Consider the following 16,237-nt stretch of genomic DNA (forward strand, 5'->3'; position numbering starts at 1 on the left):
TGGGGCTAGAGAAATGGCTCAGCCGTTAAAGGCTAGACTTTTAAAATATAAAGGCTGAACTCCCAGCAACCACATGGTGGCTCACAACCATTTGTGGTGGGGATCTAACGCCATCTTCTGGCTTGTGAGTGTACATGCAAAAGAAAATAGTTTACTTTTAATCTTGATTTGCTCTTAGTGATTTTTAAAAGTTGTTAAGAGATATTATTTGGCTAAAACCTCATCTTAAGCTTACCATAGGAGGATTTAAACCTCTGTTTGATATTTTCAAAGGGATACAAGTCCTAAATTAAATCATATGTGTATTTTCTTGAGTTTACCCTGCTTCAACACAATTAAATTATGTGTTGTAGCCACTGTTTAGAATGTTAAAAAGGGTATATCTGCCTTTGTCTTAAATGGTGTGTTTCATGAAGTGCAGAATGTTTCAGCTACAAGATCTAATATCTCTAGCCATTTGAATAACATTAAAATTAATAAGGTGTGTAGGAAGCTGCTGTTAGCAGTGGCTATACAATTATCTGCGCAGTTGCTAGGCTGATAGGCGGGCCATTAGTCACTGCCAATCCCGAGGCATATTGGGTGGTGAACGAACAGCCAACCAAAAGTGAATACGTCACTCTAGGGTGTATTTAAGGGAGCCTCTTCCGGTTTCTTCCGTCTTTTCCGCTTTTGCTGTTACAAGTAAAGCCTCGTCTGTAGTGATACCCGATTACTGCCTCCGTGTCCTTATTCGCGGGCGAAGGGGACACAGAAGAGGTGCGCGTTACAAAGGTGTTTAGGAATGCATCTGCACAACCGATGTTGGTGTGTGTAGACCCTCCATTTTTCTTTATGTTATCCAACTTTCAGAATAATTCTGATATCTTGGATTGTAAGGATGTTACATGCCTTTTAGCACAATGCTGGAATGGATCACTAGACCTAGCCTTGGTTGTGCACGGGCCTACCTTTGTGCCTATCCCAGTACATCATTATTGAGACTTAAAAGAGACTTTGGTCAATCAGAGAGTTGATTGGCTCCAAGCCCATGTGGAGCAGCTCACGGATGTGGTTCAAATAAGCTGCATGTCAGCAACCCCACATCCAGGTATTACACCTCTGAGATTTGTGAATGATACATTTACTCAAAGCCATAATCTTTCTGCTTATTTAAAAGGAAAGTGTACTGGGGAGCTGGACCAGGTGCAACAACAATTGCAGATCCGGATCTTGGGCCTTGATGGAGTACGGATGGACCCTGTTTCCCTTGGAGATTTTACTTCTTGAATTTCTTCTGCTTTTTCCTTCTTTCTTAAATGGGTGGGGATAGGCCTGCTTGGTGCTGCCCTATGTTGTGGATTAGTATTCATGTATGGTTGGTCTGTAAGCTCAGAGCCCAGCAAAAACGTGACAAGGCCGCTAACGTCCAAGCACTCGCAGTCTTGGAGCAAGCATCTCCCCCTGAAATTTGACTATCTAGGCTGAGAAAGTAGCCAATGACTGAGACCCTCAGTCGATGCACCCCAAGGGTTCAGCCCATTGCACTGGGTCGATGAGAGGTCTAAGTCCAGCCAGCCCTTGCCTAAATAGCTGTGGTACCTGAATAGTAGGTTGACAGCCCTTGCACTCCTGGGAGCTATACTCCATTGCACAGGGACGGGTGTCAATTCCTCTTTACATCCCCTTAGCTCTTGCACCCAGAGGACTTGTTTCCATCGCACCTGGTAGGGTAAGGGAGAATCTTTGGGCTATAAGCTCTTGATCACTTATTCCCCCAAGATGGAGTTTGCTTGATTGGGCTTGAGTTCAAATCTTGATTGGTACTGCGTTTGATAGGCAATAGGCTGTTTCATATTAATAATTTAAACAGGGAGAGATGTAGGAAGCCGTGGTCAGTGGTTATACGTTCGCCTTTCCAAGATGGCGCTGGCCTCGTGTCTTCCCAGTAGTAAACAAGTAACTGTGCAGCTGCAAAGGCAGAAAGCCCGCCAAAGTCACTGGCCAATCCCGAGGCGTAATATTGGGTGGTGAGCGAACAGCCAATCAGAAGTGAATACATCACTCTAGGGTGTATTTAAGCTAGGCCTCTTCCTGTCTTCAGCCCTTCCGCGTCCTTCCTTGTTTTCCACGTTTGCTGATACAGAATAAAGCCTCGTTTTGCAGTAAGTACCCGAATTGCGTCTCTCGTGTCTCTCTTCCACAGGTGAGGGGGGACACAGGAGGCGCACGGAACACATTTTCATCTCCATCCAAAGTCATAACTGGATTATACCTACAAGTGGATACAAATTCCAAATCAATAACTCATGGTACATGAGGTAAATTACCTCTTTTCTGGGAAATTTAGAAATGCATTTGTAATATAGGAACAATGTCACTTGTGTGGAACTTCTATGAGAGCTAAATAAAATGAAATATATATGGTACTTAACACAAAACTTAAGAAACTGGTAGTACCTAATAATGATTTTTCACACAAGGTCTTACTAGTTATCCCTGGCCAGCCTAGAACTTGCTATGTAAATGAGAATAGCTTCAAACTCAGAAATAATCATGATCCCAATTCTTTAATTCTGTGATTAAAGCTATGTACTTCTACATATGTCCAAATAGTATAGTTTTTATGCTTATAGTTTCTTCCATCTCTGTCTCTAGAATTATGATACTATTTTCCATAATAACTCTGGAAATTTTCCTGGAATTTGTAAAGATTAATATATCACAACTATTTGGGTTTTCTTACGATTGTATGACTCTTGATGGTAGAGTAGCTCAATATCATTTTAAAGATAAACCATAGTGTCTTGATTAAATGGATAGAGGAAAGTTACGTTTTCTTTAAGCCTTTGTGGATCAATGTGAATTTAGGTTACATAATAAATCTTACATCGTTCAATAAAGGCCATCATCAAGAATCTATTGCAAAACATAAAAAGAACGTCTCTTATGGGAACTGTCATTCTAAGCTTTTTTTTATTCTCCAGGGATAATTAAACCCATAGCTACAATGGCTGAATGAACTTATTATGAAGTGGTATACTTCCAAATACTGGAATAAAAGATCCTGAATCTGCCTGCAATCCAGATTTTCAAGAATGACTCCTCTAAAGCCTGAACAATGTACTAAAGAAATGTAATAAGAAACTGCTCATATATTTTGTTTTTTATGTATTGGTCTTTATGTACTTAATTCTGTGTCAACTTGGTACAGGCTGGAGACATCTGAGTAGAAGGATCTTTGGTTGAAAAGTGCCTCCATAATACTGTGTTGTAGCTAGCCTATAGAAGATTTTTTTATTAATTAATGTAGAAGGGCTCAGCCTATTGTGGGTATGGTCATCTCTGGATTCAATAAGAAATCAGATAGCCAACAGATGGGGAAAAGATCTTTACCAACCCTATATTGGATAGAGGGCTAATATCCAATATATATAAAGAACTCAAGAAGTTATACTACAGAGAACCAAATAACCCTATTAAAATGGGGTACAGAGCTAAACAAAAAATTCTCAACTGAGGAAATTTGAATGGCTGAGAAGCACCTAAAAAATGTTCAACATCCTTAGTCATCAGGGAAATACAAATCAAAACATCCCTGAGATTTCATCTCACACCAGTCAGAATGGCTATGATCAAAAACTCAGGTGACAGCAGATGATGACAAGGATATAGAGAAAGAGGAAAACTCCATTGTTGGTGGGATTGCAAGATGTTGCAACCACTCTGGAAATCAGTTTGGTTGTTGCTCAGAAAATTAGATATAGCATTACCTGAAGACCCAGCTATACCACTCCTGAGCATATACCCAAAAGATACTCCAACATATAACAAGGAAACGTGCTCCACTATGTTAATAGCAGCCTATTTATAATATCCAGAAGCTAGAAACACCCCAGATGTCCATCAATAAAAGAATGGATACAGTAAATGTGGTACATACACACAATGGAGTACTACACAGCAATTAAAAACAATAATTTCATGAGATTCTTAGGCAAATGGATGGAACTAGAACATATCATCCCAAGTGAGGTAACCCAGACACTGAAAAACACACATGGTATGTACTCACTAATAAGTGGACACAAACCCAAAAGCTCACAATGCATATGATACAACCTACAGAACATATGGATTGTAGAAGGAAGGAAGATCAGGAGGTGGATGCTTCTTTATTCCTTCATTGAGGGGGGTACAGGACAATTGAGGGAGATGGAAGAAGAGGGGCATAAGGGAGGGAGAAAGGAGGATGAAATATGGGTGGCAGTATTAGAATCTGTAGGAGATGTGAGAGATACAGAGAGTCAGGAAATTGAATAAAAAATAGGTAACAGGTAGGGGATGAGGAATTGGGGATTGTCATTGGCAGGTCCCAGACACCAGAAAAACATGAGGCTCCCAGGACTTGACAGGATTGCCCTTAGCCGTAATGTGCAGAGAAGGGGGAGATAGAACCTGTGGAGATTATCTCCAGTAGTTAGGCACAGCCCCTGGTCAAGGAATGGAGCCACCCACCAATCTCAAAGTTTTTTTTTAAACCCAGAAATATTCATGTCCAAAGGAAGAACAGGGACAGAAAATGGAACAGAGACTAAAGGAAGGTCCAACCGGAGAACAACCCCACCTGAGGATAAATCATGTCTGCAGAAACCAAACCCAATACTGTTGCCATGGTCAAGAGGTACTTATGGAGAGGAACCAAGTGTGGCTGTTCTTAGGGAAGTCCAGCCAGCAACTGAGCAATGGAGAGGAGGATTCTTGGAGCTAATCGATCAGGCTGAACTCAGGGAACCTGGTGAGGGAGCTGACAGAAGGATTGGAGGAGTAGAGAGGGATTACAATCCCATTGGAAGAACAACATAGGCTAGTCTGACAACCCTATTCTCCCAGAGACTAGGTCACCAACCAAGGAGAGTACCTAAAGGGATTGTTGGCTCCAGATACTTATGTAGCAGAGGATGGCCTTTCCCAACAGTAACAAGAGGTGAGGCCCTTGGTCCCAGGGATATTTGATGCCCCAGAGTAGGGCGATGATGGAGGGATGGGGTAGGAGACTGTGGATGGGGTGGGTGGGGGAACACTCTCATACAAGCAAAATGGAGGGAGAAGGGCAGATGTAGGATGAGGGGTTAGTGGAGAGAGTAACTGGGAAGTTGAATATCATTTGAGATGTAAACGAATGGAAATATTAATAAAAATAAAAAAACCAAATTGTTCAGGATCTAAGAGCAACAATTGACCAATTGATAAATTGATCAACAATTATCAACAATTGATAAATTGAACCTTGTGAAACTGAAAGGTCTCTGTAAGGCAAAAGTCACAGTCAATATCAGCAACCTACAGATTAGGAAAAAATATCCATTACCCCTATATTCTATAGAGGACTAATATCCAAAATATGTAAATATTTTTAGCATCCAAAAATACCAAACAACCCAATCAAAAGAGGGGTGTAGGGACAAATAGAGAATTTAGAAGAGAGGAATCTCAAAGGATCAAGAAGCAATTAAAGAAATGGTCAAAGTCTTTAGTCATCAGGGAAATGCAAAACAACCCTGAGATTTTACCTCACAACAGTTAGAATGGCTAAGATCAAAAACTCAGGAGACAGCAGGTGCTGGTGAGGATGTGGAGAAAAAAGAACACTCCTCTATTGCTGGTGGATTTTCAAACTGGTACAACTGCTCTGGAAATCAATCTGAAGGTTTCTCAGAAAGTTGGAAATAAATCTACTGGAAGATTCAGCTATACCACTCTTGAGCATATGCCCAAAAGATGCCCCATCATACTATTGGGACACATGCTCCACTATTTTCATGCACAACTATGTTCATTGCAGCCCTATTGGTAATAGCCAGAAGCTGGAAAGAACACAGATGTCCCACAAATGAAGAATGAATACAGAAAATGTGGTCCATTTACACAATTGAATACTATTTAGCTATTAAGAATGAAGACATCATGAGGTTTGCAGGCAAATTGATGGAACTAGAAAATGTCATCCTAAGTGAGGTAACTCAGACACAAAAAGTCGTGCATGATATGAACTTAGTAATAAATAGATACTAGTCAAAAAACAGTATCGAATACCCAGGATACAATCTATAGAACTCAAGAAAGTTAACAAGCAGAAGGGCCCAAGTGAGGAGGATTCAATCCCATTTGGGAGGGAAAAGAAAATAATCACAGGTTGCAGACCATGGGAGAAATCTGGATGAGAGGGGGGAGTGGGAGGTGAAAAGATGAACATGATCACATATGTGAGGTGGGGACAGGACTGAAGCCTTGAAGGCCAGGAGAATGTTCTACATGAGTTGTAAGACAGCTAGAGCTATGTAGAGAGACCCTGCCTCAATGTTACCCATCCCCAAATCTATATATGTACTGTGTTTATATCTTCCCTCTCTCCAATTAACTTTTTAATTATTAGGGAAAAGACTAAAGGAGTTGAAGGGAATTGCAACCATATAGAAGAACAATATCAACTAACTGGACCACCCAGAGCTCCCAGGGACTAACCCACCAGCCAGTATACATGGAGGAACCCATGGCACTAAATAAGTATGTAGCAGAGGATTGCCTTATCTTACATCAATGGGAGGGGAGGCCCTTGGTCTGGTGAAAGCTTGATGCCTCAACATAGGAGGATGCTAGAGCAGTGAGGCAGGAGTGGGTGAGTGGGTGGAGGAGCATCCTAATAGAAGCAAACCCCTTTCTCAAGCTACCTCTATATAACACAATCTTCTCTCACTAGCTAGGTAAGGTAGCCGTTCTCAGTCAGCTATCCAACACAAGGTGCATTGTACTCAAGAAACAATATGACATACTTAGCACTTTATCATACAATAGGATTTGTATTGAACGTTGTGTTCAACTCACCTAATGTCATTCTGTTAAGATTATTTAGTTGGTGTAAACAGAGCTATGACATTAGGAAGACAAGATAGTTTACATGTAGTTTGACATAATGAAATTTTCAACTTGGGATGGTTTCCTCAGAACCGACACTCATAGAAATATCTGCAAAGTAATTCAAACAAGGCAAGACTCCCCAGAAGCTGGCCTTGGGACCAAGATCAACAATTATATCCTCTTTCTATCCCCATCTACTACTCAGCACATCAGGAGGTTGGCATTTTGACCTGGTAGAATAAGCCCTGTTCTAAGCTTAGTAATCTATTTATTTACTGAGCTATCATGCTTTTCCATAGAGCATTATAGCTATGTATAGGAGTGGGTTCTCCATATCTGGGATAGGTTTTATAGTCATCGTTAAGTAACAGTAAACCAATTCTCCTTAATGATGAAGTTCCATCACTACAGACAATATAGTAACCTCTTGGTGACGTAGGATGGTGAGCTTAAAATGACCAGGGAACATTTTCAGCTTCAGGATTAATAGAATGATATCTATGCTGCCTTGTAGAAACTAAGACCTAAAGTTGTGGTGATGGGAACCCAAGATGCTCAAAGTCAGGTGTTAGGTAAAATGGTCTGACAGAGAGGAACACCTCTCTCCAAGTCCATGTGATGTATATAGAAGGAACACTGTATTTAATTATAATTATAGGACAGCAACCCATCATTTAAGGTATTTCCCAGATGCTCTTGGAAAATTAGTGATCTAGAATGTTCTTAGATAATGAGTTGAATGGAAAACTAAGTTTTCTTAGTTCTTTTACAGGTGATAGATACCATGGGGAAAACCAAGACAATCAAAGCTTCTTTCTGAGATCTTATTAGCTTTGCGCAATTGATTTAGGTCTTGTTCTTCTGGTGTTCTTCATCATCTCTTCCACCCACATTCCTTCTGCCTCCTTTTCCACAAGGTTCCCTGAGCTCCTAGGGGAGGGATTTAATAGAGATATCCCACTTAGAGCTGTGTGTTTCAAGGTCTATCTGCATAATATCTTGTTTTAAGTCTTGTACTGTTTATATCTGTTGCAGGTTGAAGCTTCTCTGAGCAGGGTAGAATAAGGCACTAATCAGTATGTTGCTAACTTTATTTCAACTTGACACAAACTATAATTGTCTGAAAGAAGGAAACCATATTAAGAAAATGTCTCTGTAAGATTAGAGAGTGGGCAAGCCTATAGAGCATTTTCTTAATAAGTGATTGATTGATGGGGAAGGGCCCAATCCATTGTGAATGAGGCTACTTCAGGGCTGGCGGTCCTAGGTTCTATAAGAAAGCAGGCTGAGCCATCCACGTGGAACAAGCTAGTAAGAAACACTTCTCCATGGCTTCTGTATCAGCTCCTGTCTCCAAGTTTTTTCCCAGTTTGGGTTCCTGTCCTGATTTTATCCTGATTTTAATGAACAGTGATCTGTAAGTATAAGCCAACTCAACCCTTCCATCCTGAACTTTCTCTTTAGTCTTGGTGCTTTGTTGCAGCAACAGAAACACTAAGTCAATAAGTATAGCTGAATATCATTATGAGTCAATTTACCACTACTTTTTTAAAAAAGACTTGTGTTATTCAGTTTTACACTAAATCTCTGGGTACTCAAGTCTCTGGTTCTTGTTTTACTAGTATTTTGAGAATCCTATACAAAGTGTTTTTATCATTTTCACCACACATAGTCCATCTCCTCCAAGATCCATAGCACTCCTTCCCCCGACCTCATTCCCTACTTGTTCAATTTTGGTGAAAATTCAAATGAAACTTTCCTCTCTGTGCTAGGATTTGATATATTTTGAGATTAAGCAAGTTGTACATATGTTTTCAAAATCATTATGAATTTATATATGTAGCTGCCATTGCTAAGTTCAGAAAACTGTTTCCTTGTGGTTATTCATCACCTCTGAGTTTCTACTCATTCTACAGCCTCTTTTGTAATGCTTTCTGATTCTTGGAAGTAGGGTGTAACATAGATTTTCCATTTAAGGCCAAAAGTTGCACATTTCTTATTCTATGTATCCTGATTACTTATAGATTTCTGTATTATTCACTATTCAAATGAAAGTATTCTTATATGGGTTGAAAGATTTAGTAATCTGTAAGTATAGAGATAAATCACTTAGAGTCATGTTAACACTATGTTTATTTAGCAACATAGTATAATAGGAGATTTTCTCCTAGGACCTATGACCTGTTTAGTCATAGGTTGTTGGCCCAATAGCAGTGCCAGGTATTATGTTTCAGCTTCTGTAATGGGACTCATATCCAATCAGAAAGTGACCAGATACTTCCATGGTATTGCCACTATTGCACCATGGACATATTTTAGCAGGACAGTCATTATTGTAGCTTTCAGGTATCATAGCAGGGCAAAATTGATGATTGCTTTTATTGTCTTGTGGCAGGCACAATGCTTTTTTATCACTATAAAAGCCAACCAGTAAAAATGAACCTTCCAGCTCAGAACTGGGTTGAGTTCGCCATGTTTTGAGGCTCAAGTATGGGTGTCTTTAGCAATGGGGTTTTAATATAAAGTTTGGAATGGAAACCAATAACATTGGAAGTAGCCTACAATGTTTGGGCTTGCTATTATAAGAGTGTCCTTGAAGCCAAGATGTTGCAATCTTCAGGAGATCAGTTGGGCTTGCTCATGAGCCATCATCATAGCTGGGCTTCTTGTCTATATTTCTTCCATCTTGGAAGAAAGGGCTAGTGAAGATCCTAAAACTCTTACTCAAATATCCAGTCATCATTCTCTCTGCTTTATGCAATTCTATTCTAATTGTACTTGGTCTTGAGGGAACTTGAAATGATTAAATGATAAAGGTAAAGAAAATTAGAGGAGGCAATTTTACCTAAACAGCTATGAGAAAGTTATTGTCTATGCTGGACACAGACTTTCCAAAGTGGTGGCTTAAAGATCTCCCATGCTTCTGCCAAAATCTCTCACATGCTGCTCTATAAATAAGACAAATAAACTCATTGTTCCCCTAGAGTAAACATTGGTGGAATCATACCTTGTCTTGTCATTGAGATAGTAAGAGAAGGGATAGACATTGTTTACATCTCATTAAGGGGAAGAATTATAGCAACAAAACCACTATATGAAATCTCTGGCCAACAAGACAAAAAGGAACAACCCATACCTAGCCATGAGATTTTTTTACTTATTAGCCTTTAGTGTCTTGAAGATGAATAGTCACACTGTCATAGTATAAATTTTTTTGTTTAACCATTTTTAAAAAACATATTATAATATCTCTATAATAAAGCTTGAAATAAAAAATACCAATCTCTTCAGTGTATATATATATATATATATATATATATATATTTACTGATGATTGCTTTGGCTACACAGAAATTTTTTAGTCCCATTTGAATTTAAGGATTTTTTTTCTATTTCCATGAAAAGGTTATGCACATCTTGATTTCATTTAATACAAATTTGCTTTTGGTAGAATGACCATTTTCACAATATCAAGATAATTTAATTATATCTCCCTCAATCATTTTCTTCTGATATTTAAAGTTTTCATTGTACATGTCTTTCACCTTCTTTGTTAGAGTTATTCCAAGATATTTTATTGTATTAGAAGCTAGTGTAAATGTGCGTTTCTCTATGCTCCCTTTTCTTATCTTGTTTTAGGTGGCATACAAAAATGGCTATGAATTTTGTAAGTTGATTTTATATCCTGCAACATGCAACTTTGCTGATATGATTGATTGTATCTGGGAGTTTTATGGTATAATTTTTGGGCTCTATTATGTATGACACCATATTGTCTGCACATAAGGATCATTTGACTTTTTTTCTTAAGTGTATCTCATTTTAATTGAATTATTTGATTTATTGATGTCTAGTTTCTTGAGTTCTTTATATGTTTTCGATATTAGTCCTGTATCAAATGTGGAGTTGATGAAATTATTTTCCCATTCTTAGGCTGCCATTTTTCCCAAATGTTTCTGCAAGGCAAATGACACTGACAATAGGACAAAACAGCAACCCACAGACTGGGAAAAGACCTTTACCAACCCTACATCTGAAAGAGGGGTAATATCTAAAATATACAAATAACTCAAGATGTTAGACTCCAATGAAACAAATAAACCTATTAAAAATGGGGTACAGACCTAAGCAAAGAATTCTCAACTGAGGAATCTCAAATGGCTGAGAAGCACTTAAAGAAATGTTCAACATCTTTAGTAATCAGGAAAATGCAAATCAAAATGACTCTGAGATTCTACCTCACACCAATCGGAATGGCTAAGATCAAAACCTCGTACAACTGCAGATGCTTTCGAGGATGTGGAGAAAGATGAATACTCCTCCATTGCTAGTGGGACTACAAGCTGGTAAAACCATTTGGGAAATCAATCTGGTCATTCCTCAGAAAATTTAAAATAGTTCTACCTGAAGACCCAGCTATACCACTTCTGGGCATATACTCAAAAGATTCTCTGAGATATAACAAGGGCTCATGTTCTATTATGTTCATAGCAACCTTATTTATAATAGCCAGAAGCTGGAAACATCCCAGATGCCCCTCAATAGAAGAATGGATACAGAAAATGTGGTACATTTACCCAATGGAGTACTACTCAGATATTAAAAACAATGACTTCATAAATTTCACAGGCAAATGGCTAGAACTAGAAAATATCATTCTGAGTAAGGTACCCAAGACACAAAAACACACTTGGTATGAACTCACAGAAAAGTGGATATTAGGATAAAAGCTAGGAATGCCCATGATACAACTAACTCACAGACCATATAAAGCTCAAGAAGAAGGAAGATCAAAAATATGGATGCTTCAGTCCTACTCAGAAGGGGGAAGAAAATAATCATGGGAAGTAGAGGGAGGGAGGGACCTGGGAGGGAGCAGGATCAGGTATGGGAGTAGATGGGGGAGAAATACAAAGGATCAGAAAATTGAACGGAGGTATATAGCAGTTGGGGACGGGGAACTGGAGATACCCACTATAAAGTCCCAGATGCCAGGAAAGCAAGAGGCTACCAGGACCCAAAGGGTATGACATTAGCTGAAATACCCAACAAAGCAGTGACAAAACGTGTAGAGACCAAATCCAGTGGATAGTCATGGCCCCTGGTTGAGGAATGGGGCCACCTACTCAAATATTTTAACCCAGAATTGTTCCTGTCTAAAGGATATGCAGGGACAAAGAGTGGAGCAGAGACTGAAGAAAAGGCCATTCAGAGACTGCCCCACCTGGGGATCCATTTCATCTGCAGATACCGAACCCAGATACTATTGATTTTATCAAAACGTGCTTTCTGATAGGGGCCTGACATGGCTGTTCCCTGAGAGGCTCTGCCAGAGCCTGACCAATACAGATGAGGATTCTCAGAGACAATCACTGGACTGAGCACTGAAACCCCAATGGAGGAGCTAGGGTAAGGACTGAAAGAGCTGAATGTGATTGCAACCCCACAGGAAGAACAACAATGTCAACCTACCACTCCCCCCAGAGTTCCCAATGACTAAACCACCAACCAAAGAGTACACATGGAGGAACCCATGGCTCCAGCTGCATATGTAGCAGAGGATGGCCTTATCTGGCATCAATGTGAGAGGAGTCCCTTGGTCCTATGGAGGCTTGATGACATAGCATAAGGGAATGCTAGGTTGCTGAGGCAGGAAATGGGTAAGTGGGTGATGGAGCACCATCATAAAAGCAGGGCAGAAGTGGGAGGGGATAGTGGGTTTGTGGAGGGGTAACAGGGAATGCAGATAACACTTGAACTGTAAATAAATAAAATAACCAAAATAAATCTTTTTGTGATGTTTTCCCACAGATGAATCAGCAAATGACACTATGCAAGAGACTATCTGGCCTGAATTTAAGACAAACTGAAAAGATGCATTGAAAATGGCAAGAAGAAAAGAATTGTCTGCATAATCATTCTTTCTTAACTCCATGAAACCCAGCAGGAAGAGAAACAATCCCTGCTTTGAGGAGGAGGAGGTGGAGGAGGAGGAGGAGGAGGAGGAGGAGGAGGAGGAGGAGGAGGAGGAGGAGACAGGAATTATATCCAAGTCCTGCATTTGAAATTGAGTTCCTGGCCCTTCCCTTTGGCCCCTATTACTGGCCATACCTCAGTCACACTCAGTACCAACCCATGAATTAAACATTTAGACTCATATTAGAATTGGCAGCAAAGAAACTACTTGTCACTGTGTGCCTACCCTTGAGCAACAGAGCAGAGAACAGAACTTCATCTATAGATAAGAGTACAGTGCTTTGTCTCAGAGCTCAGTTCAGATATTTTCTGGTCAGAGAAATCACCTAATAAAAGCCAAATCTTATATATGCTATATCAAAGCCCAGAGACAACTTCTCTAGCTTGCTCCAAGCTCAAGCAGAGGCCTATATGACAGACCTGGATTTCTACTACCTTTGTTAAACAGCCTTCAAGTGTTACTGAGGAGTACCTCACTCACTCTAGAGATTGTGAGAGCCCTTATAGCTATGAGTCTCTAGGACAGCTGAGTTTAGTGTCATTCTTGTTGGTCAAGGAACTATTTCAACTACCTGATTTCCAGCATCAAGTACAATAACTCTTAGTAGGCCAGTTCTAATAGTTAAGTTTCTTAAATTTGCTTCTGTTGAACACATATCCTATTTCAGCCTAAATCATCCTTGGGTACAACATGAATCTCAGTATACACTTGCAATTATGCAAACACTTTGAAGATATTACACTCAGATACAACCTAAGTGATCATCTACTAAGATGGCCAAGAGTATGTCTTCATCGAGAGGGGGAGAGAGACAGAGACAGAGATAGTATGAGAGAATATGTGTATATGTGAGGATATACTTGTGTGTAGGAATACATAAGAATGAAGTGAATGTGTGTACACAAAACTGGGTGTTGATCCTTGTGCTTAGAGACAGAGTTTCTCACTAGCCTGGATCATATTCCATAGGCAAGGTTGCCTGTCCAGTGCAGCCCATAGATCCTCCTGTAAATATCACTCTAGAAACTACAAGCTTTCTATCAATTGCATATAGCGACTTGATTAAGGATAGGAAGGAGTCTGTTTTCAATTCCCTGGCCCAGTGCTGGGATGCCTTTTGGCTTGAACTTGTACATGCCTTGGGAGTGCTTCCACACTCTCCATTAGTTTACATATTCATCAGCCCTGTTGTGTTTAGAAGACACTATTTCCTTGGTATCATCCAGATCCTCTCTGGCTCTTAGCATCTGTCCCTCTCTTTTTCCACATAGATCCCTGAGTCTTGAGAGGAGGTTTTTGATTAAGACATACAATTTAGAATTGAGAACTACAAGTCTCTTGCTCTCTTCACACTATCCAGGTGTGTGTGTGTGTGTGTGTGTGTGTGTGTGTGTGTGTGTGTGTGTGTGTATGTGTGCGCGCATGTGTGTGCGTGTGTCTTATATGAGGTCCCATTTACTGAAAGAAGCTTCTCTGATAAAGACATAGCAAGGCACTAATATATGGGTATAGTACAATGGCATTATGAGTCATTTTAAGTGCTATGTTCCTTTAGCAGAAAAATATTTGTTTCCCCCCTAGACCTATGGCTTATCCATTCTCAGTTTCTTGGGTATGTTAGCATTGTCAGGCATGAGGCCATCTCATGGAATGGTTTTTAAATGAAATGAAGCTTCTAAAGTAACAATTTTCCATATGGCTGTTCAAATGCTTCTTAGTGTTAGTTGCTCCTCCCAGTATACTCTCCGTTACATCTCTTTTCTATCCCCTGCCCCATTAAATTCTCCAATTCCAGTCTTTCCTCATTTCTCCGTAACTATATACTCTATAACTATCTTCTATAGCTACTCCCTTGACAAATAGTCCCTTTCCTCCCAATAGTCCCTTTCTGGGTACAAAGCGTTTGTGGTTATATGTATTTCAGCATGAGTATTGAAGGCTTCATAGGTAACATATAAGAAAAACAGTATTTGTCTTTGGTGTTTGGGTTAACTTACTCAAGATGATTGATTCTAACTCTATAAATTTACCTGTGAATTGCATTATTTTATTTTTCTTAACAACTATTGTGAAACTCCACATTTTCATTATTTATCCAACAGTTAATGGATATTGAGGGTTTTTCCCAGTTTATGGCTATTATGAATAGAACAGCAGTGGAGATGCATGAACAAATACTTCTATTGTAGGCTGTAGAGTCATTTGGGAATATGCCCAAGAATTCTGTTGCTGGATCTTGAGGTAGACATATTTCCAGATTGCTTAGGAAATACCACACTGATCTTCATAGTGACAGTACACGTTCACATTCCCACCACAAGCAATAGATGAGTTTTCCATTACCCTATATCCTTGCCACCAGGACCTGACATTTGATTTTATTGATCTTTTCCATTCTGACTTGTATAAGATGAAACCTTAAAGTAGTTTTAATTAATGTTTCCCTGATGAATAAAAATATCGAACATTTCTTTCTGTGTTTCTCAGCCAGTTGTGTTTTATCTTTGATAATTTTGTTTAGTTCTGTAAGGTGATTTTACTTGGGTTGTTGGTTTTGTTTTGGTTTGATTGTTTGTTTGTTTTTTGGATTTTAAGAACAAACTTTTTCCATGTAATCCTGAATGTCCTGAAACTCACTTTGCAGAACAGGCTAGCCTTGAAGTCAGAGATCCCCTGTCTCTCCCTCCCAAGCACTGGGATTAAAGACATGCAACATCACTGCCAGATAGGTTATTTGTTTTCTTGATGTTCAATGTTTTCTTTCTTTACACATTTATATATTTTGGGTACCAACTTTCTATCAGATAAACAACTGGTAAAAACCTTTTCTGGTTGTGTAGGCTTTGTGTAAATGATGGTGTCCTTTGCTATACAAAAGGTTTTCATCTCATATGGCCACATTTATTAATTGTTGTTATTAGTGTATATGTTATTAGTGTCCTCTTCAGATAATGCTTTAGGTTTCCAGTGAGTTCAAAGACTATTTGATATTGTGCTGTGTCTGCTCTTTTTTGGGGGAAGGAAAAGCTGAATTGAAGAAAGGCTGATTGGCTGAAGGCTCAAGTCCATCTAGATACCTCATTAGACTGGAGAATAACTCCAGGTATTAAATTTATGTGACCAATTGCCCATAGTCCTCTCAGTGGGGTGTCATGGTTACATGTTCCAGAATCAGTACACAAACAAGTAGTGAGTGGTCCTACTCTTACCTGCCTCAGATTTCTGAGATTTCTGGGGTCTGAACTTGCTCAACCTTGCCAGTTCTTATGTCTGTATAGTAAGAGGAATCTGGTATTTTATATAGGTCCTTAATCTACTTAGAGTTGAGTTTTGTACAAGGTGATAAATACAGCTCTATTTCAA

The 16,237-nt window shown here is 39.4% G+C and overlaps 1 long non-coding RNA gene across 1 annotated transcript; it reads left to right on the forward strand.

The window, feature by feature from the left end:
* The first annotated feature begins 743 nt into the window (after positions 1–743).
* LOC143435493 (uncharacterized) lies at positions 744–3,119 on the forward strand. The gene is made up of 3 exons (XR_013105839.1): positions 744–1,227; positions 2,186–2,300; positions 2,967–3,119. It is a non-coding gene; the product is annotated as an uncharacterized LOC143435493 (long non-coding RNA).
* Positions 3,120–16,237: the final 13,118 nt, after the last annotated feature.

This window comes from Arvicanthis niloticus, chromosome X (assembly GCF_011762505.2).
Source record: "Arvicanthis niloticus isolate mArvNil1 chromosome X, mArvNil1.pat.X, whole genome shotgun sequence".
NCBI lineage: Eukaryota > Metazoa > Chordata > Mammalia > Rodentia > Muridae > Arvicanthis > Arvicanthis niloticus.